Source organism: Carcharhinus amblyrhynchos, chromosome 13, assembly GCF_965287045.1.
Source record: "Carcharhinus amblyrhynchos chromosome 13, sCarAmb.v2.hapA, whole genome shotgun sequence".
NCBI lineage: Eukaryota > Metazoa > Chordata > Chondrichthyes > Carcharhiniformes > Carcharhinidae > Carcharhinus > Carcharhinus amblyrhynchos.
This window is the reverse complement of record NC_137336.1, coordinates 6,088,641-6,111,666: the sequence shown is the minus strand read 5'-3', so window position 1 is coordinate 6,111,666 and position 23,026 is coordinate 6,088,641. Positions and strand designations below refer to the sequence as shown.

Sequence of the window (23,026 nt, the reverse complement as noted above, 5' to 3'; positions counted from 1 at the left end):
CAGAGAACATTCCCTTCAAGCTTGACCTATCTTTAAAAAACTATTACAGGTTGCTCACGCAGTGGGTGCTGGACCGCGAAAATGTATCTAAGTATGACGTTACTGTCACATGCAGGGACGGGGGAAATCCTCCGCTAATTTCCAACAAAACAGTCCTCGTGGAGATTTCCGATGTAAACGACAACCCTCCACGCTTCACGCAACCTTCGTATACTGTTTATATAATGGAGAACAATGTTATCGGGGCTTCCATTTTTCAAGTCACAGCCTTTGATCCTGATTTAAATCAGAACTCTCGATTATCCTACTCTATCCTTGAGACACGGATTCAGGGTGTTCTGGCATCCTCTTACGTCCACATCAACTCGAACAGTGGTATAATATTTTCTCAGCGATCGTTCGATTACGAGCACCTTAAAAACTTTCAAATCCAGGTTCAGGTTCAAGACTCTGGAGACCCAACACTCGCCAGCGCGGTTTCAGTGGATTTTGTTATCCTTGACCAGAATGACCATGCCCCAGTGATTATCCATCCATTACCCGAGTTTGGTTCAACCGTGATGGAAACAGTGTCCCGTTTCGCTGAACCTGGGTACTTAGTTGCTAAGGTATCGGGCAACGACGCGGACACCGGTCGAAATGCTCAACTTTCTTATCAGATTCGTCAAGCTACAGATCCTGGTCTTTTTACTATTTCTACCGACACTGGGGAAATCTGGACAACCCGTCGGATAGTCAAGAGCGATAGCAAAAAGCAAAAGTTGCTCATCTTGGTGAAGGATAATGGAACACCATCCCTGTCCGCGACGGTTACTATTGTTTTGACGGTTGTGGAGGGGGATACAGGAATGTTGTCTGATGCGAGCACCTTATCAGAGGATCCTGGGTTGACTTCAGACATAAGTCTTTATTTAGTCATATCTTTAGGCATTCTCTCGTCGATTTTTCTAGTGGTGTTAGTTATCCTGGCTGTCAAGGTTCATAAGCGCAGACATGGTTTTGACGATCGCAGTTGTCATGTGGATATCTGCTGCTGCTTTGATGCAAGGAATTCGCTGAATGGGATTCAAAAAGCCAGTCGAAATATTCAAATACCTCCTAATTATGTTGAAGTATTTGGAGGGGATCCACTTTCACAAAGTTTCCGTTACGAGACCTGTTCAACTTTAAATTCTTCCCAAAGGGATGCCCTGTTTTCCAAACTTTGCAGCTCTTCCACGGGGAATGATTACTTCTGTACACCAGGGAGAGAAGAAAGCGTACTGCAAGCAAAGTCTGCAAACAATAGGAACACGATAATTGATAAGGTGAGATACGGGTAATAAACAGTCCAGGCTCTGACTGGATCCACAGGTATCCATTAAAACAATCGCTTATAGATTTCTAACAAGAACTTATGGTTTCCTTTTCCTTCAGCCTACATGGCGAATCCAACGTCTAAACTGTGTTTCACAATGTGCTGTGTTGTATGGTTGTTAACTTGCCTGTTTTTAGATTCGTAATTCGGCCCCATACCTATAATCACGTCCATCCTCCTCCACTTCACTCAGCAGAATTCATACATTCTAAGACCGCGTTGTTACGCGTGAAATCGAACTATAAACATAACACAGAAAACTGCATAGGTCAGAATGGCAGTCCACTTGGCTTCTACTTCCTGATCCTAACTGAACTTGTTTAATTATGTAAATATCAATGATGATATGCATTTATAAATAATCTTGTTAATTTCGTTCTAAGGAATACAGTGTGGCGATAGGAGAGAAGTTATCAGTTGGAATAGTAGTAATTTAGTGTGTATAATTTTGGTTATGGTGTCGTCATTCGTCAGCGAGAAGGCAGCACGGTATATGGAGCGGAGGCGTGCATAAATTGATTTGTAACATGCGCCAAATCATAATGATGAGAAGACAGCTTATCTATGGCCAATTCAAAGCTCTCGAGTGTGTAAGCACATCTATTTTGCTCAATGAAATGTGGCTAAGAATAGATTAAGCGTTAACATTAACACAGAGTAGAAAGAACAACCTACCCTCCTCAACCTATCCTAACGAACTACCCTAAAAATGAGATGCGTAATTAAATTGGGCAGGCACATATTCCAATTGTTTCTCAAACTCTGCAAAGTTGCAGGGCATTGAGGTGAGGCAAGGGCCTAATAAGCATATTCACATTTTTTTTTGCAATGCATTTCAATTTCAGCACATAAAATCCCCAAACTGCAACTTTCCAGTGTCTACCTGCTGTGCATTGGCGCAACTTTGATGCGAAACGGCCAGTTTTTCAAGTGCGGAGACTGCGATAAACGAATTAAGAACTGTTTTGGTTGTGACCAACAGCAGTTTTGGATATGTATCAAGAAAAATCTGGCAACAATGCTGAATATAGATGACTACGCGATTGCAAAGAATACAAAAAAATCAGTGGGTGACATAGCAGCGCAGTGGTTAGCACTACCGCCTCACAGCGCAAGGGACACCGCTCAATTCTAGCCTCGGGTCACTGTCCGTGTGGAGTTTGCACGTTCTCTCCCCTTGCTTGCGTGGGTTCCCTCCGGGCGCTCCGGTTTAGTCCGGCAGTTCAATGACATACAGGTTAGGTGGATTGACCAAGAAAAAAATCCCGTTCGTGTCGGAGGATGAGCAGGGTAAATAGTCGGGGTTACAGGACACAGCCTGGATGAGATTATTCTTGGAGCAAATTCAATGGGCCGAATGGACTCCTTCTGAACTGTATGGATTATATTCTATGATTCTGCTATCATTGGGCTACACTCGAACTTCATCTAAACTGGGTTGAGGTTTCATGGAAATTTCAAAACCAGTTAATTTTAATTATCTTAGTCTCAACACAGAATTAGTGATTGGGCCAGGTTTCTTCTAACTTGGCGTTAGAAACTATTGAAAGGACGTGTCCCACCATCCGAAACACCTGTGAAACTTAATTGATCCTGCAGATAGTGCACGGGAGACTACAGTCCAGCTCCAATCGCGCCCCCACAGCACATCGGGTCTCTATTAATGCAACATAAACTGGTAGCTCTTAATCGTGGCCACGACCGAACAAAGACAGATATCAGCTGGGCTCGATTCAAACTCATGACCATGGTCAATAGACAGTGAGCAACTGAAATAGACCTGACTAGCCTTCACGATTTTAGTTTATTTTTACGATCTGTTGGAAGTTTACATAAATGGTGGCAGCATGCGCAATTAAAACAGGACTTTGGAGGCTTATTTGCATTGTTCTAATTTGTTACAATCTTATTGAAACCTGTAATTATTTTGTCGAAATCTATAGATCGCCCATAATCAGAGGACTGAGGAAACTTAGAAAACGTGTTGTTTTGATGTTCTGTAACTAATTAAGGCGTTTTACTGGTGATAGCACACTGGTTGGTTGGGGTTGGCAGAGAATGGGGATAAGGCGGTCTTTTCCAGAATAGCAGCCTGTGACTGTGGTGTCCCTCAGGGGTCAGTGCTGGGACCACAACATTTCACGATATAAATTACCGATTTGGAGGAAGAAACTGAAGGCACTGTTGCTAAGTTTGCAGATGATACAAAGATGTGTAGCGGGACAGGTAGTATTGAGATAGCAGGGGAGCTGCAGAAAGACTTGGACAGATTCGGAGAGTAGCCAAAGAAGTGGCAGATAGAATACAATTTGGAAAAGTGGGAGGTTTTGCGGTTTGGAGGGAGAAATGGAGGGAGAGTGGGAAGATGCTTAGGAAATCAGAAACACAAAGAGACTTGAAAGTCATTGTTCAAGATTCTCTTGAGGTTAACGTGCAGGTTCAGTCGACAGTTAGAAGGCAAATGCAATGTTAGCATTCATGTCGAGAGGGCTAGAAAACAAAAGCAGCGATGTACTTCTGAGGCTGTATAAAGCTCTAGTCTGACCCCTTTTGGAGTATTCTGAGCAGCTTTGGGCCCCATGTCTAAGAAAGGATGTGGTGGCCTTGGAGGGGGTCCAGAGGATGTTCATAAGATTGATCCCAGGAATGAAGGGTTTGTTGTATGAGGACTCTGGGTCTTTACTTGTTGGCTTTGACCAGTCTACAAGTGAGCTAGGAAGTGGAATGTAATGCTCATGGAGCATGTTGCACATTATCCAGATGGAATGAGAATTGGCTCAGTGTCCAAAGTTCGGTACTGACTATTTCTCAAGGAGATTGCTGTGATCTCCACTGTACATCATGTTTATGAATTCCATGGCCAAGCTCTAATAATGTTATAATGTTTCAGTGACAACGTATGCGTAATGTAGTGAGTTGAAAGAAATTTAACTAGTTTCAGCCCAACTTGCACCAAATCAAAAATTCGGCTGTAGTATGCAAGATATGAAACAAATAAGAATGCAATATAGTAACACAGTGACACTGTGCGCACCATGAAAACACACATACTTTATACACAGCAAGAAAAAAAACTTAAATGCTGGAATGAGCGCTGATCACCAAAGGAAGGCATCTAAACAGCATCAAGAGTGAAGAAGGGGACAAAGCGAAAGTTCATTGTATAATGCATTGGTGTTCAGCTCATTGCAAATTAAGTTGTACAATGTTATTGTCTAAGTAACGTGTATTTATTAGTCATAGGTTAGGCTTACATTACACTGCAATGAAGTTGCTGTGAAATACCCCTTGTCGCCACACTCCAGCGTCAGTTCGGGTAAATGCAGCTAACCAGCACATCTTTCGAATTGTGGGAGGAAACTGGAGCACCCAGAGGAAACCCACACAGACATGGGGAGAACGTGTAAACTTCACAAAGACAGTGACCCAAGCTGGGAATTAATCCCACAACCCTGGCATTGTGAGGCATGAGCGCTAATCACTGTGTCACCGTACCACCTGGGCTGTAGCTTACACTCTTGACCAAACTTTCTCAAAGCATATCATGCAAGTTTTAAAAGATTAGAACACAGAGGTGCTTTCACAATTTGGCGTATGCGTGTTGCAGAAAAGACAAATGATTTGAAGCAAAGTGACACATTTACAAAGCATCTGGGTGGATATCCGTTTGGAAGTGAAGCAAATCATTACTTAAATACTAATAATATTGATTCGTTACTTCCATTCAAGGAGTAGGTAGTAATTACCTAGGAGTAGGTAGTAATTGCCCTCAAATATGCATTCACAGGTGGTGGACGTTGAAAAATCCTGATCGAATAATCGTCAATGGACTATAAATGGAACAGAACTGATGGACCAAACATTAATGCCTAATTTAAGAAAAGCATAAGTTATTTGTATGATGTTCAGTGCATTTTTATCTCGGGATAGCTTTCATAGCATAAATAAATGCCCATAATAGTGAAATAAAAGCTTAATTCAATTTTTAACTGTGCAACAATAAATAGAAATATTTTGTTCTAGTTTTATACATCCTAGCTTTAAGAAATCAGGACGTTCTGGTTGGCTCAGTTTTAGCTTGCCCTTGTTCACCAATCAGAAGCTGAGATGTGAATGGGGATCCGGACTGCCCCCTTCACAAACCAGACACCATCACGTCCGATCAGACGCAGTGTAAAATGGAGCAGCGAGCAGCTAGGGAGGACCCGTGCGCGAATCCATTTACAATTCAAGAAATGGAGATTAAAAGTGGTTAAGCCGAGAGAATTGCAAATCGTGCAAGTATGTTAAATAACGCCGTTCTTACAGTTTAACAAAATTCCAAAGAAAACAGTTGAAAGGGTATGAATCGAAACGCGTCGGACTAAAAAATATTGGAATGCTTTATGCTGGAAATGAGATATAAAATATATTGGTTGCTAAAATGTCAACTGCTATATTGCGTATTCTCCTCGTGGAATCTAGTTTCTGCGCAGATTCGTTATTCGATTCCTGAAGAATTGCAACTGGGCGCCTTTGTTGGGAATATCGCAGATGATTTGGGTTTCGATATAAAGCAGCTCTCCGCTCGTCGTTTGCAGATTGCGTCTGGGCCGGGGAAACAATATGTGGACGTACATTTGAACAATGGCATTTTATTTGTCAAGGAAAGGATTGACAGAGAACCGCTTTGTGGACCCACCCAGATTTGTGTGTTATCCTTGGATGTCATGCTTGAAAATCCCATCAATCTATACCAGGTTGATGTGGAGATTCTCGATGTTAATGACAATGCTCCCCGTTTTGCAAATAGACAATTCCGCTTGGAAATCTCAGAGCTTTCTTCACCGGGAACGCGCTTTCCCCTCGAGTCTGCGCACGATCCGGACATTGGGACAAATTCCTTGCAAACCTATGAGCTTCTTCCGAACGGTCATTTTATTCTCGATATACAAACGCGCAGCGGAAAAGGAAAATTGCCAGTATTGGTGTTGGAAAGGTCCTTGGATCGAGAAACAGAGTCAACTTACATTTTAACTCTAATAGCCAAAGATGGCGGGACCCCCATTAGGTCAGATACAGTTAACGTTACAATCATAGTAAAGGATGCAAATGACAATGCCCCTGTTTTTTCTCAGTCAGTTTATAGAGCGAGACTGTTGGAAACCGCACCCAGAGGAACCCTGATAATCACATTAAATGCCACTGACTTGGACGATGGTCCCAATGGAGACATAGTTTACTCTTTCAGCAGTCATAGTTCCGCTAGAGTTCGAGAGCTGTTCGGTGTGGATCCCAAAACCGGTCAGATTAGAGTGAAAGGCAATTTGGACTATGAGGAAAGCAGTGACTTTGAGATTAACATACAAGCAATGGACAAGGGTCCATACGCAATGTCCGGACATTGTGATGTTGTGGTGGATATTATTGATGTGAATGATAACGCGCCTGAGGTGACTGTGAGGACTTTGTCCAGCACAGTTTCAGAAGATGCTCCACTTGGAACTGTGGTCGCTTTGTTCAGTGCAGCAGATAAAGATTCGGGGCAAAATGGGCAGGTGCAATGTCAAATTTCAAATCAGCTGCCCTTTAAACTAGATTCTTCCATGAAGAACTATTACAGACTGCTTCTTCAGCACCGACTGGATCGGGAAGGTAGCCCCAGGTATGACGTCACTATAACATGCACGGATGGAGGAAATCCCCCTCTGACATCCAAAAAAACCATTCGGGTAGAGGTTTCAGATATAAATGACAATGCCCCACGGTTTACCCAGACTGTGTACACAGCAAACGTGAAGGAGAATAATGCTATTGGGGCGTCCATATTCTCCGTCTCAGCCTTTGATCCAGATGTAGGACAAAACGCTCGTCTAAAATATACTGTACTGGAGACTCTAGTTCAGAATTCTTCAGTTTCCACTTCCGTTTCAATTAACTCGGAGACTGGGGTCATTATCGCTCAGAAATCTTTTGACTACGAACAATTGAAAAACTTTCAGGCCCAAGTTCAGGTCATGGACTCTGGGACTCCACCACTCGCCAGTAATGTCTCAGTGAATGTTATTATCCTTGATCAGAATGACAATGTTCCAGTGATCGTGCACCCATTAGCCGAGTATGGCTCAACGGTAACAGAGACAATATCCAGGTTTGCAGAACCAGGCTACTTGGCTGCTAAGGTATCGGCCACTGACGCTGACGCCGGGGAGAATGCTCGCCTTTCTTATTCCATTTTTCAGGCTACCCAGCATAACCTCTTCACCATTTCACCAGACAATGGGGAGATTTGGACTGTCCGTCGCATTGAGAATAAAGATGCCTCTAAGCAAAGGTTGGTGATTATGGTAAAAGACAATGGAACACCTTCTCTCTCTGCCACAGTGACCATCATCTTATCTGTGGTAGGTAGTGATGCTGAATTGTTATCTGATGTGAGCAGTTTATCAGAACGCCCTGTTTTCACACCTGATCTGAGCCTGTCCTTAGTATTAACTTTAGGAATAATTTCAGCCATTTTTCTGGTAATTATGATTATTCTCGCTGTTAAAGTCCACCGAAACAGAAATGGTTTGGGTATGCCATGCTGTTCCCTCGGCACCTGTTGCTGCTTTGAAACAAGACATTCTCTGAATGGAATTCAAAAGGCCAGTAGAAATCTTCAGATACCACCCAACTATGTCGAAGTATTCGGAGGTGATCCACTTTCCCAGAGTTTCCGCTACGAGTCATGTTCAACGTTGCAGTCAACAAAGAGAGACTTCCTAACGGCAAACGCATGTGGGCTTTCTGCAGCCAAGTACGCGCTACAGAATGCACCTATTGAGAAAGACAAGGCAGGGTTGACGAACTCTGAAAATTACAACAACTTCACAAGTAATGAGGTGAGGCGCTCGCAACTAAACAAAGAGTCTCGCATGTTTGATTTGGATGCACAAATGTCTGAGGGAAACATTTATTTCGGGATGGAAACAATACCCTGACTTTAAAATCATCTGTTGTCTTTTTTACACCCTGTCACCCCCATTCCCACCCCATTATTTAGGTGTGTAATGATATCTCCAACAATCAGATAATGCTCCCTTCTACTTGAGGGTAATCAACTGGATTCAAAAAGTGTCCGCGAAGGCCGTCATATCGTTGACACCCACTGGATTTTATTTAAATGCATAAACGGTGTGGACGTTATCCCACACTTGTCAAATATTTCCATTTTAATGAACTGGTGAGAAATTCATAGATTGTATGTAACCATGGAAGCACAGACTACATTTGTTTTTGTAATGGTACCTGGAGTTCCAGACAGATTTGCGTAAATAAGCTCCTCCCTTGCTGAACGTGGTCTCAGCTCGAATTATAGAAAACAGTCGATTTCTTTATTTCAGATCATCTGAAAATGAACATGTTGCCCTGTATCATTGGGCTACATACAATTTTCAAAATAACAGATCCATTTGGGTATAAAATGATTCAGCATCCTCAAGGTTTCAGCGGTCTTTTCTGATTTGTACTAGCTAGTTAGGGACCAAAGTGTGGTGAAACATCGCTGATCTATTAACGTAATACTTTACACCTATCTTTTCCAAGGAATATGATGTTAAGCACGTCATGGTGAATAGGAGGTAATTCAGACACTGAATTTGTTAAAATTAATAAAGCTGAGGTTTTGGTTAGGCTGTCTGTAGTTGTATTTGATAAGACAACGGGACCAGATGAGGTCGATCCAAATGTAATGAGCGAAATGAAAATAGAAATGGTACAATTTGTAATTTTCGCGTGTTACGTAGACCCAGAGATGGTGCCAGTGTGCTGGAGAATTGCAAATATTTCACCCTTGTTCAAGAAACGATTTGGAAATAAATCCATTAATTGCAGCCAACCACTTTAACCTTGATGGTGGGGAAGGCTCTGAAAACTAGAGTTTGACACTAAATTAATTGTCACTTTGGAAAATGCGGAATTATTAAGAAAAGCCAGCAAATATGTTTAAGGGCAAATTGTGTTTAATTAATGTCTAGAGTCTTTTAGTGAAGTAACAGAAAGGTTGATGAGGTTAATGCTCCCGGTGTGGTATACATGGATCTCCAGAAGATTACAGGAGGCTATCGAAAAATGGGGCAGATATGTATGGTCTTCCAGCGACAGAAATGAACACAAGAGTTTAGGGGCTGTTCGAATGCAGTATGTGGCCGGTCCACCTATTTGTCAATTGTACTCGAGCTGTGTCAAATTATGCAGGAGGGAGTTATACCGTTGTGGGGTGGGGGAGGGCACTTAAACGCCTCATTGCCTCATCACTTCCAAATCACTATTTTACCCATAGCATGGAGAGGGCGATTGGGTAGCCCAACATCTTCAGCTGTAAAGCTTGTTGCCACGCCAGGCGTGTGTACCATCTTTGGGGCTTCCTGTGTCTATTGGTGGCAGCACCAAAGTCATACTCCGCCAGAAACCGTACTCCCTTTGGCATTACGAATCATGCATTTCACTGCCCTCGCTGGAGTCTGCCAACCAGGCCCTATCAATGCAGTAAACTTACCATGAAGGCAATCTCCATCAGCTCCTCTTCTTGGGGTTTTGACTGCAGTCCTTGCAGTGGCCACCACTTGTCATGACGCTGCTAGTACTGCAGAACTTCAGGCCACCCGATTGGTCTTCCAATCTATCCAGTAGGATTTTCAAACAGATAGTTGAAGAAGTCTCACCCTGAGCCAATTGACACCCTGTCAAATGTTAAATTAATTTGGCGGCTGGGGAACTGTGGTATTGCATCCAGTTGTGGGTACTACATTTTATGAAATTAATTAATTTCCATTCCTTCACCCCCAGTTCCCAAGCCCGCACCCCTAACTCCATCGCTCCTTCTTCAGTTGCACGAGTTACTCAAAAACCATAACATTTCCACAGTTCTTCAGTTCTGATGAAAGTAATTGGCATGAACATTCACCTGGTTTCTGTCCACATATAAGGTCTGGCTTCCTGAGTATCTCCTAGGTTTTCCAATCTTATTGCAGATTTTCTGCAACTTCGGTATTTTGTTTTGCTACAGCGATTCAGAATCTTTGCAGGATATAACAAATGACTGTTGGAAGGAATAATTTCTTTAAGAAGCTTTTACCTAACGAATATAATGAAATTATTTGAGAGGCAACTAAGCCACAATATATGAATAAATGTAGATTTTTGATGATGCCATTGGATTTACATGGTTCTCTAAAGTTCGTAGAACAGGTGAAATTCAGGGAATGTGGGCACCACTGGCTGTATCAGTATACATTACCCATCGCTGATTGCCCTTGTGTGTCTCGGCCATTTTTGTTTCAATCATATTGTTATGGGTCTGGAATCACGCATAGACCACACCGGGTTAGGATGGCAGATTTCCTTTCCTAAACGATATTAATGAACCAGATGGGCTTTTACGACAATCAACAATGATTTCTTGGTTATCATTAGACTTTTACATCCAGATTTTTATTGCATTCAGATTTCACCATCTGCCAGGGTGGGATTCGAACCTGATCATCATTATTCTGGGACTCCAAATTACTAGTCCAATGAAAATGCCACCGCACCACTGCATTCCATGAATCCAGTGACCCGAAGTAGGTGGATAGCAAGATAAACTGAATGTGATTATTTCCAGGGAGGATAATATTAAAAATGAAATTCAAATGTGAAGCATACAGGATCAGTTACAATAACAGTGCCCCTGTTTCAAACAAAAATAGATGTCCAAATGATAAGCTGAAAGAGAGCAAATTGAAATGGTAGTCAAGAATGTACGTACTGTAGAAGTGTTAAGTCTTGAAAAATGTAACAATCAGACAAATCGACAAAGGAGAAGTTAATTTTCTAGTTCTACTGGCATGATTTTGAAAGATGTGCTGGTTAGGTGCATTGACCCGAACAGGTGCCAGAGTGTGGCGACTAGGGGAATTTCACAGTAACTTCATTGCAGTGTTAATGTAAGTCTACTTGTGACTAATAAATAAACTTTAACTTTAATGATTCAAATCAGCTTTCCCTTTCTCGGGTGTGGCTAACAGTTCTGAGCACATCATCTCAAAAGTAAAGTAGTTGCATCATTACCAGGCTGGATGATCCGTATTCTGAATGTACATCTTTGGAAACTACATTTAACATTTTCAGAACTGAACTTGCTTTCAGTTTGAAAAAGATGGAGGCATATGCAAAACTAAGTACTTAAGTGTAGTAGTTTTAAGTAAATTTAAAGACAAGATGCTACTTAGAGTGTGTCTGATGATATGCGTTAGATGATAAAATTTGTCATTTTCGAGTAAAATTAGAGATTGAACTGTAAGTTTTTCAATCATCTGGTCAAGAGTAAAGACTAATTTTCGAAGGGACTTAATAAATATCGTATGGATAAGAGGTGGGGCATATATACATCATAAAAGTAACAATTGTTCTTTTTCCACGGGGAAAATTCTTTAACATTGTTTCAGTTTTACTCGACGGCAGTGATTAGAAAATCAGGGTTGAATATTTGTCCTATGTGTATGCAGGGAATGATGGAGCGAATGAACTCAGCTGACACCTGATATTCTTGAAGTTAATTGCCATTATCGCACTTTCTATAAAGCTGATTTTTAAGATGTTAATTATACTGTTGCTGTGCAGAAATATTTTCACAACCGGCAGATATAACACGCTGAAGAAAAAGGTAAAATCACTTTTTGATTGTGCAACGATAATTATATAGCCGGTTTGAAGCATTGCAGCTTTAAGAAACAGAGAGCATTCTGATTCGTTGAATTTCACATTGCCTGTGTTCACCAATCAGAAGCTGAAATGTGATTGGGGATCCGGACTGCCCCCTTCATAAACCAGACACCATCACGTACGAACAGACGCAGTGTAAAATGGAATAACGAGCAGCTCGGGAGGATTTGTGTAAGAATCCATTGGCAATTTTAGGCAGAATGCGAAGATTTAAATGAAGTCAGAGAGTGATTCGCAAAGTGGACAGGTATTTTTCGCATCGCAGATCCTCGGATTTAAAAAGGAACTCCCCAAAAGACTGTTGAAAGGGTATGAACAGTATAGTAGCGTACTGAGAAAATTGGGATGTTTTATGCTGGAAATGAGATATAAAATACATTTGCTGATAAAATGCCAGCTATTGTATTGTGTGTTCTCCTCGTGGAATCCAGTGCTTGGGCAAATTCGTTATTCGATTCCTGAAGAACTCGAACAGGGCGCCTTTGTTGGGAATATTGCAGCCGATTTGGGTTTGGATATAAAGCAGCTCTCGGCTCGTAGTTTGCAGGTTGCGTCTGGGCCTAACAAACAATATGTGGGCGTAAAATTAGACAATGGGATTTTATTTGTGAAGGAAAAGATTGATAGAGAACAGCTTTGCGGGCCTACACTGACCTGTGTGTTATCCTTGGATGTTATGCTTGAAAACCCCCTCAGTCTGTATCAATTTGAAGTGGAAATCCTCGATGTTAATGACAATGCTCCCAGCTTTCCAAGGAGGCAGTTCCGCCTCGAAATCTCAGAGATTGCTGCGCCTGGAGCGCGTTTTCCCCTAGACTCCGCGCACGACCCGGACATTGGAAACAACTCCCTACAAACGTACCAACTTCTTCCGAACGATTATTTCACTCTCGATGTACAAATACGGAGTGGGGAAGGGAAGTTACCGGTACTGGTGTTGCAGAGGCCATTGGATAGGGAAACGATATCAACCCACAGTTTAACGCTGATAGCTAAGGATGGCGGGATCCCTGTAAGGTCAGGCACTGCTCAGGTCATAATCACAGTAAAAGATGCAAACGACAACGCGCCTATTTTCTCCCAGTCGGTTTACAGAGCCAGTGTGTTGGAAAATGCTCCAGTTGGTACCCGAATAATCACAGTAAATGCCACTGATTTAGACATTGGTTCAAATGGAGAGATAATGTACTCGTTCAGCAGTCACACATCTGCAATCGTCCGTGAATTATTTAGAGTGGATTCGAAAACTGGTGAAATTAGAGTGAAAGGTAATTTGGACTATGAACAAAGAAATGTTTATGAGATTAACATACAAGCATTAGACCTGGGTCCTTATGCAATGCCGGAGCACTGTGAAGTTTTGGTTAATATTATTGATGTGAATGATAATGAACCTGAGGTGACGCTGAGGACTTTGTCTAGCACAGTTTCAGAAGATGCTCCACTTGGAACTGTAGTCGCTCTGTTCAGTGCAGCAGATAAAGATTCGGGGCGAAATGGGCAGGTAAATTGCGAAATTTCAAAAAAACTCCCCCTCATATTAGATTCTTCAATGAAGGGCTATTACAGACTACTTATTCAGCATCGACTGGATCGGGAAAATACCTCCAAGTATGACGTTACTATCACATGCACAGATGCAGGAAATCCTCCTCTTACAACCAGGAAAACCATTCGGGTGGATGTTTCAGATGTAAATGACAATAGGCCTCAGTTCACGCAGCGTTTCTACACGGCAAATGTTGTGGAGAATAACATTATCGGGAGTTCTGTATTGTCCGTCATAGCCGTTGACCCAGATATAGGATTAAACGCTCGACTAAACTACTGTCTGCTGGAGACTCAAATTCAGAACTCTTCGGTTTCCACTTACGTTGCTATTAACTCGGAGAGTGGTGTCGTATATTCTCAGAGATCTTTTGACTATGAGCGATTGAAAAACTTTCAGGTCCAAGTTCAGGTCATGGACTCTGGAACTCCACCACTCGCCAGTAATGTCTCAGTGAATGTTATTATCCTTGATCAGAATGATAATGTTCCAGTGATTGTGCACCCAATAGCCGAGTATGGCTCAACAGTAACAGAGACAATATCCAGGTTTGCAGAACCAGGCTACTTGGTTGCTAAGGTATCGGCCACTGATGCTGACGCCGGGCAGAACGCTCTCCTTTCTTATTCCATTTTTCAGGCTACCCAGCATAACCTCTTTACTATTTCACCAGACAATGGCGAGATTTGGACTATCCGTCGTATTGAGAATAAAGATGCCTCTAAGCAAAGATTGGTGATTATGGCAAAAGACAATGGAACACCTTCTCTCTCTGCCACAGTGACCATCATCTTATCTGTGATTGGGAGTGATATGGAAACGTTTCCTGATGTGAGTAGCTTATCGGATGATCCTGGTCTCACAGCTGATTTGAGTCATGCCCTAGTCATAGCCTTAGGTACAATTTCTATCATTTTCCTCATGATTTTAATTATCCTCGCCATTAAAGTTCACAACGGCAGAAATGCTTTGGGAAGTCAGCCCTGTTCTCTGGCTGTTTGCTGCTGCTTTGAAACAAGACATACTCTGAATGGAATTCAAAAGGCCAGTAGAAATCTTCAGATACCACCCAACTATGTTGAGGTTTTCGGGGGTGATCCACTTTCTCAGAGTTTCCGCTATGAGTCATGTTCAACATTGCAGTCAACAAAAAGAGACTTCATCGCATCAAACACATGCAAATCATCTATGGGCAAGAATTATATCTGGAATAAACCAAACACGGATGAAAATCCAGGGCTGAAGAATTCAGAATGTTATCCTAACTCTGTGAACAATGAGGTGAGACCCATCTAAATGAGCTGATCCTGGCAGGTTTGGTTTGCATGTCAGATGTATTTATGCAAATTCAGCATATTTAAATGAAGGGAAGAAGATGTATGTTCAATGTTTCATTCACAGTGTTCTGCAGTGTCTCCATTCATAGACTAACGGGCCGCTATGTCGTTATGATGTGGCACCACTCAGGCAGTGTTGTCAGTTCTATGGTTTATAGGTAAATACTGTACATTGCTCGTTGGGTTTACAAGTTTACAGAGATCCACATGACGTTTAAGGGACATGGAAGGTTAGTTAAATCGTCGGAAACATCAGCATTTCCCACGTTATCTAAGCATTTGCATGTTAATTATAAGTAGAGGGAGCTTGTCCGTCACATCTGTCTGCACATGTGCAGAGCTGTTTCTTCCACAGCAGAAAAGGAGAACAGATTATATAAACAGTACAGTTACTTCTCCGTTGATCTTGTCACAGCCCCATGGCTGCAAGTTAATATTATTCGGGTATTTCTCAGTTCCAGGTTAAAATGGACAGGATAACTTTTCTTCTCATAAGTTACAGAAATACTGAGTTGAAGTCGATTCAGTAATTTAGACTACTTGTGTTGAGTATTTATCTGTCAATAGAGAATCAGTAACTGCATCAGAGGTTAGCGAAAGGAGTTCCGTGCAGAGGCATGAAAATGTACCAAAACTCTTCTCTTTCTGGTGAGACTGCAACATCCACCTCTGGTCAGTCTTTCACACACCATCACATTCAAAATACAGTATGAGACAGGTAGCTGTAATATGTAGCTCTTGAAAGCAAAAACAGTAACCAACATTTTAGCCAATTATTCTAATCAGCTCATATGAAAGGGCAAAAAGAGCAATGTTCCCATGTACGTGCCAATCTTCCTTCCTGGGGTTGCATGGTAATCTACATGTCTCAATCTATGGAGTAACCTGGGCACAAATCGAATTCAAATAGGCAATCAATGCACATTGTAGGTTTGAGTTAATCGTGACACGGTGTCGTAATAAAATGTTAAAAGCAATGTGTTAGTTTTATTCTAAATTCTATAAATGCAACACCTTGGGAGCTAAGGACAACAAATATAGCATCCGTGTTTTGAAAGATTTAAAACAATGTACATAATGACATAATAGCTTTTCAAATATTCCAATGAGGAAATACCTGAGAGCCTGGTCCTCTTCATTCTGTTCACTGGAAAATTATGTGGGAGGAGAAAATAGTCCACAAACTGTTCTCAAGATAATTGACGTGTGACAGATACCTCATCGTGCATCTAGTATGCATCAGTGACGAGGCATGTGCCTATTAAAACAATATTTTCTCAAGTTGTAGCAAGAAATGATGATTAGAGAGCGTCATGTGAGGCCCGGCGAAGTGCAACTGGTTAGATGACAAGAATTAGCAAGTGCCAGCGTTTCTGTCATGCCATCTTCCATCAGTATCGCCTGGGTAAAATATTCCTTACACTTGGTGAGATAATGGTGGGTCAGTTTCCTGTCAGCAAAGCTCAACATATGTGACGGACAAGCTCCCTCCACTTATAATTGGCTAAAATGTTGGAGGGCTTGTCATCTCCTGCAATTGAGATGTGCCTTAACCCTCTCAAGGAAGCCTGACTGGCCAACCAGAAAAGAATGGAGGCCAGAGCCATCCTGAGGCATGTGTGAACTGCTACGTTGCACATATGTACACTTCGGGCACATGAATTCCTCCTTGAAGGGTCATCTCCAAAATAAAGGATGTAATTTATTTATTTTATGAGTAAAGGATATATTTAGCTACTGCCATGGTTCTGAGTCTACCCATGTGTGCCCATAGTCAGATGAGGGCTGTTCATCTTCAGCCATTGCAAATATAATTGTACGTTGAAGAATCACTGAGAAGAATTGTGTTAATTCTATATTCCTTCTGCCAGCTGCATGCCCCCTTGAAGCTCAATGCAATTTCTCTTTGGAAACTCGCAGGGCATCTAAGTCTCCTTACAGGAGCTGCCTATGATTTACCAGGATTTGATTAAATGTGGCACAGCTTTCCCCATTGTAACAAGCGTCCTCCGGAACATGCTGCTCACAACTTTACGCTTCCATAAGCGTGATAAAAGCTCGTTGGCAGAGATTAGAGATATGTTTGGCAAGCTGACAAGAGTTGGTTGTGTACTACATTGTGGAGGAGGGACTGGATTGTTGCTAGAGCAGCTGGCGCACCATCCACCTTGGGACAGCTGCCACTATGGACATTGAGATGCTCAATGTAGCTCTCCCTTCTAACATTCTGATGCATACTGTGGCGTCTCAAGCATGCAACGCGATACTTTTACAGGTAGCATTATTCAGGCAAAATTATGTTTAAACCCCGACACAAAAATCTTCCCCCAGGAGCTAGTGGTTTGGAAACTGAGTACTCTCTTGAAATCAGCTCATGGATAGATCCAGGCAGCTCACAATCAAGGGATCATTCATGCCAAAACCAAGCTTCTTTTTCTTGTTATTGTCACATCTGGAAATTCCTGGAATGTGATCATGTCATGTCCTCTTGCGCGCCAGAAGTCTTCGGTGAATTGTGAGTGCCATCGGAACTGGGGTGATTAATCAAAACCCAAGACAAAAGAATAATAGATTTGCTTAATTTGGTTACTCACCAGAGTATTTCAAGAGCAATTCGGGAAGGGGAGCAAATTCTAACATTCCCAGTGGCACCCCATTTTTAAATTCATCCTTGGGACACGGGTGTCACTGGCTGGCCAGCATTTCTTCTACATCCCTAGTTGTCTTTTATAGGGGTAAGTTGAGAAGCAACTAAATCGCTGTGGATTTTATTGGATTGGGATCATATGTAGGCCAGAAGACGTTAAGGCTGGCGGATTTTCTTCCCTAAAGGCATTAATTTTTTTCTCTCTCTCTTTGGAAATCAACAGTGGTTTAATGATTATCAGTCGATTCTTAATCCAGTTTTTTTATTCAAATTCTGTGGGCGGCACGGTAGCACAGTGGTTAGTATTGATGCCTCACAGCGCCAGGGACACGGGTTCAATTCCGCCCTCGGGTGACCGTTTGAGTAGAATTTGCACATTCTCCCCATGTCTGCATGGGTTTCTTCCCAGTGCCTCGGTTTTCCGCACCCCCTCCCCCCACCTCCCCAAAGTCCAAAGATGTGCGGGTTACGTTGATTGTCCATGGTAAATTAATTGCTCCATAGTGTCAGGGGGACAATCAGTGTAAATATGTGGGGTTAGGAGGATAAGACAGACTAGGGCAGACTCGATAGGCCAAATGACCTCCTTCTGCACTGCAGCGATTCTATGATTCTACGAAATTCCACCGCCTGTCGAGGTGGGATTCAAAACCTGAACAATACTTCAGTTTCCGGAGTGATAGTCTAGCGCTAATATCACTAGGCCATTGCCTACCCCCACGTCATGTTGTTTGACTTTCAAAAGTTTTATTAAATTTTATTTAATGTATACTTATTGAACCCTTCAAAAGTGCTGCTGCAAAACCTCATAGTCAATGATGTAATCAGTCTAAAATGAGCAAGTAAGAGAGTAATATCATTGTTCTTGACAATTGAAATGAAAGCAGGAACTGAGTACCACAAAAAATTTCTTGAAGTGAAGCATTGTACAAACCAAGGCGAAATTATTTGAGAGGCAATGGCCCATAATTTCCTCAGAGTGGTATTCCCCAGTGGATTGCCAATCGTGATGGTTTTATTCGCATTGAAATTCCAAAACTCCTGTCATTCTCAACGTTCTCACTCAGGCTCATTGAGATAGGAGCAGCGAAATGCGCCTCTGGCTGCGTCAATGGGGAGTAACTGGGGTGGGGAGAAGAATGGAATGTATTGGGTCGAGGTGGGTTGGGCTTGTCTTCATGGAAGTTGGTTGTGTAATGACATTATTACTTGACTAGTAATCATGAAACCCGGTGTTTCTGGACCCAGGTTTGAATGTGAATATGACAGTTGGTGAAATTGGAATTCAACACAAAAACCCTGGGCTGGCGTGGATGGGATTTTATTGGACTGAAAGGAGAGGTCGGGCCTGATCCGAAGTGGTAGGAGAAACAGAACAGATCGGCAGGATGGAGGTGGGGAATCGAGTCGGGTAGGGGGGATTATATGGGGGACAACTGGGGTCGTGTTTGTGCCTGACTGACTCTGTATTTTTTGGATTATTATTCTAGAATTAGAGGTGTTTTCTTTCCTCTTCTCACTCTTTCAGACGAATTAACAAGATGATTTAAAACTCTTCTGTTGGATGGTTCTAAGCCCTCTCAAGTACCAAGGAGAAGTTAGCACTTGTGGACAATTGTCGGGTAAAACCTTATGTGGGAAAGACCTAGAGGGCTTTCGGACCACATTCCTGGGTTACTCCCAAAATGTGACGCTGAATAAACAAAACGTTTTGGGCCACTGATCTAGGCTTGGGCGTCTGGACGATTTCAAACTTTGCAAATGGAATAAAACTTGCGTTGTAAACTGAGAAGGGGGCAATGATAGACATCAAGAACACATAACGACAGGCTGGTGGAATGGGCAGACACGATGGATGATATTTAAAGCAGAGAAGTGGGAGGTGGTACATTTTAATAGCGAGAATGATGAATTGCACTGCAAATTAATTGATAAACTTCTAAAGAAGGTTCTAGCGCAAGGGATCCTGGAGGTACATGTGCACAGATCGTTGAAGGTGGCAGGAAATGTTGAGAAAGTGAGTTTAAAAAGTACTTGGGTGTAGAAATAACGTAGGAAAGTTCAAAAGTAAGGCACATTGCTGTAAAATAGACAGGCCGTCAAAATAATTCAGCTTCACTCATCGAGACACATGCATGAATGCCAAATTTGAAAGAGAACAATTTTGTTGCATGATTAATCGGTACTAATTAGTTGGCAAGTATATTTGATTATTATGGAGAATGCAACAGGGAAAATGAATCCCATAAGCCTCGAAATATATCGCCATTCCTTTGCACTTCTTGGGTCCAAATTCTGGAATGTACTACCTAACGGAACTGTGGGTTAACCCACAGCACGTGGGCTGCAGCGTTTTAAGAAGGCAGTTCACCACCACCTCCTTAAGGGCAACTGGAATTGGCAATAAAATCTAGCCAGCCAGCGATGCCCAAGTTCCACAAATGAATAAAAAGTATTGTTTAAATCCAATTTGGGCAGATAACTCAGATTGTTTGGAGCATTGCCGTGGGATATACATCATGGTAAATGAACAATCTCAAATGTGGAAAGAATTACAGTGACGAACACTTGTATGTTAACAATCAAGCTCGTCATTTAGTTCACTTAAACTTGCCACAAGCAACCTATATTCATGGATAGGGGCACGTCCTATGCAAACGGAAATAAAATGCACAGACATTGCTCTTTTTTAAATTAAACATAATAATGAGAATATCCTCCCTGTGCGTTCTCCATGGCAGAGTGTCAACCAATCAGAATGCAACCAAACAACAGTTTTCATATACAGCATTAACTGTTGTTACCTTTGACATTTTGTACATTTGGATCTATCCTGAAGAGGGAACAAAACTTCGACAGCATGTCTCATTTTCAGTACACTCAAGAATTGTTAAATCAAAACCCAAGTAGCTTATGGTGAACATGTATAAAATGCCAGCTGAACCTTAGCTAAAATATTGTGTCCAATTCTGAACAGCACACTTCATGAAGGATGCGAAAGAATTGGGGCAAATGAAGAATAAAATATGAGAACGTTTCCAGAGATCAAAAACGTCTCTTATGTGGATATCGTAGCAATACTTGTAGTGCTTTCAATAAAGCAGAGAAGATTGAGAAGAGATTTGATGGAAGCAGAGGCAACAGAAGCAAATGTCTTTCTGTGCAACCAATTGGTCAGATCTACAAGATGCTTCCAAAGATTGTGAGGAAGGCAGATTCAATCATAGCTTTCAGAGTGAATTGGATAATTATCTGAAGATAAAAATATTGTGGCTTGATATAAAACTGCAAGGAAGTCGGACAAGGTGATTAGTTCTTGCAGAGAGCCAATATGCACACAATGGATAGAATGGTTTCCTTGTGCATTTTAACCATGTTTTCATCCCAATTATATCAGGAAACGTACCAATTAAATTATGTACTTTGTTTAGATTTTAAGTGGACGTTTGATGATAGGCCACAAGAGATGGGCTATGGGGTTTCCAGTTTATACGATAAATAGATTGTAAATTGGCTTCGTACCAGCAGGCAGGTGTATTAGATTACTATCTCCAAGTGTATTTTCCAGCATCGTTTTTGGCTTTCTACAGCTCACAGATATTGTAATTCAAATAGATTATTCGTGTTAATACATTTTTCAGTGACAAAGAACTATGTGGTAGTTACGGGTGAAAAAAGTAAAATTACTTTTAGAGTGACATATGCTCATTTCAAACAATGTGTGAGGCATAAAATGTTCTCGTGGGTTAAATATATGTATAGTGAATTACTTTTTGTGAGAGTACGGGCTGCAAGAAAATGCACCCACTGCCAAGGCTGAGAAAACAAATAAAAATAACTATAGAAACGAACATATGTTATGCCCTGAAATACTCCAGTCATTTTGAAAGTGTTAGTAATGAGGCAAAGGCCAAGGGCCTGGAAGGCAGTGATTTTAAATTCATGGTCATTAATCGTGACAATGGAATTGAATGTTTGGACATAATGAGTTCTGCAGATTCCTTTCCATCTTATGTCTTTATTTATTTTCAGGACATTCGCCACATGTGATCTTACATTATTCATTCATTCAGTAGAAAATGTTTACGCGTAACAAATAATGGTGAAAATAGCTTAATAAAATTTTAATTGTGCAACAAAAATTGTAGGTCTGCAACGCTACTTTCAGTCCTTGCTTTAAGAAACGAGTAACATTGCAATTGGTTGAATTTCTTTGTGGCTCTGTTCACCAATCAGAAGCGGAGATGTGAATGGGGATCCGGACGGCCCCCTTTACTACCCAGCCACCATCACGCACGATCAGAGGCAGTGTAAAATTGGATAGCGAGCAGCTCGGTCGCGTTTGGGAGAAATGAACTGGTCTGACTGAAAAAAGAATCGAGCGATTCGCAAAGCGACAAGGTACTTAGTACATCTAGCTCTTTGGTTTTATTTTTCAAACGATGCACACAATTAAAAGGATCATGGTTGGTGCGTGCGAGCACTGAAACAATTGGAATGTGTTGACTAGAAATGAGATATCAAATATATTGCTTCCTAAAATGCCAGCTATTGTACTGTATGTTCCCGTGGAGTTTTGCTTTTGGGCAAATTCATTATTCGATTCCCGAAGAGCTGCAACTCGGCGCCTTTATCGGAAATATCGCAGCCGATTTGGGTTTAGATATAAAGGAGCTCTCGGGCCGCAGTGTACGGATTGCTCCCGGGTCCGGGGAGCTGTATGTGGACATCAATTTAAACAATGGCGTTCTGTTTGTGAAGGAAAAAATTGACAGAGAAAACCTCTGCGGGCCGAGCCTCACGTGTGTGTTGTCCTTGGATGTTATGTTTGAAAACCCCCTAAGTCTGCATCAGATTGAAGTGGAGATTCTCGATGTTAATGACAACGCTCCCAGTTTTCCAAAGAACCAGATCCGCCTCGAAATTTCAGAGACTGCATTGCCCGGAGCGCGTTTTCCTCTCGACCCTGCGCACGATCCGGATATTGGCAACAACTCCCTGCAAATGTACCAGCTCCTCCCAAACGATTACTTTATTGTCGACGTACAAATTCATAGCGAGGAAAGAAAATTACCGGTGCTGGTGTTGCAGAAGCCATTGGATAGAGAAACGATATCAGCCCACAGATTAACTCTAATGGCCAAGGACGGCGGGATCCCTATAAGGTCAGGCGCTGCTCAGGTTCAAATCATTGTGAAAGATGCAAACGACAACTCACCTGTTTTCTCCCAGCCGGTGTATCGAGTCAGCCTCTTGGAAACTGCACAAATAGGAACTCTAATAATCAGGTTAAATGCTACTGATTTGGACTATGGTTTAAATGGAGAGATAATGTACTCGCTTAGTAGCCACAGTTCAGCTGGAGTTCGTGAACTCGTTGATGTAGATTCCAAAACTGGCGAAATCAGAGT

General features: G+C 41.9%; 1 pseudogene across 1 annotated transcript; it reads left to right on the top strand.

Moving 5' to 3' along the window:
• Positions 1-5,547: 5,547 nt before the first annotated feature.
• On the top strand, positions 5,548-21,865 carry LOC145351626 (protocadherin gamma-C5 pseudogene; annotated as a pseudogene). Its single transcript, XR_013888438.1, has 2 exons — positions 5,548-8,220; positions 21,764-21,865. The product of XR_013888438.1 is annotated as a protocadherin gamma-C5 pseudogene (transcript).
• The last annotated feature ends 1,161 nt before the right edge of the window (positions 21,866-23,026 follow it).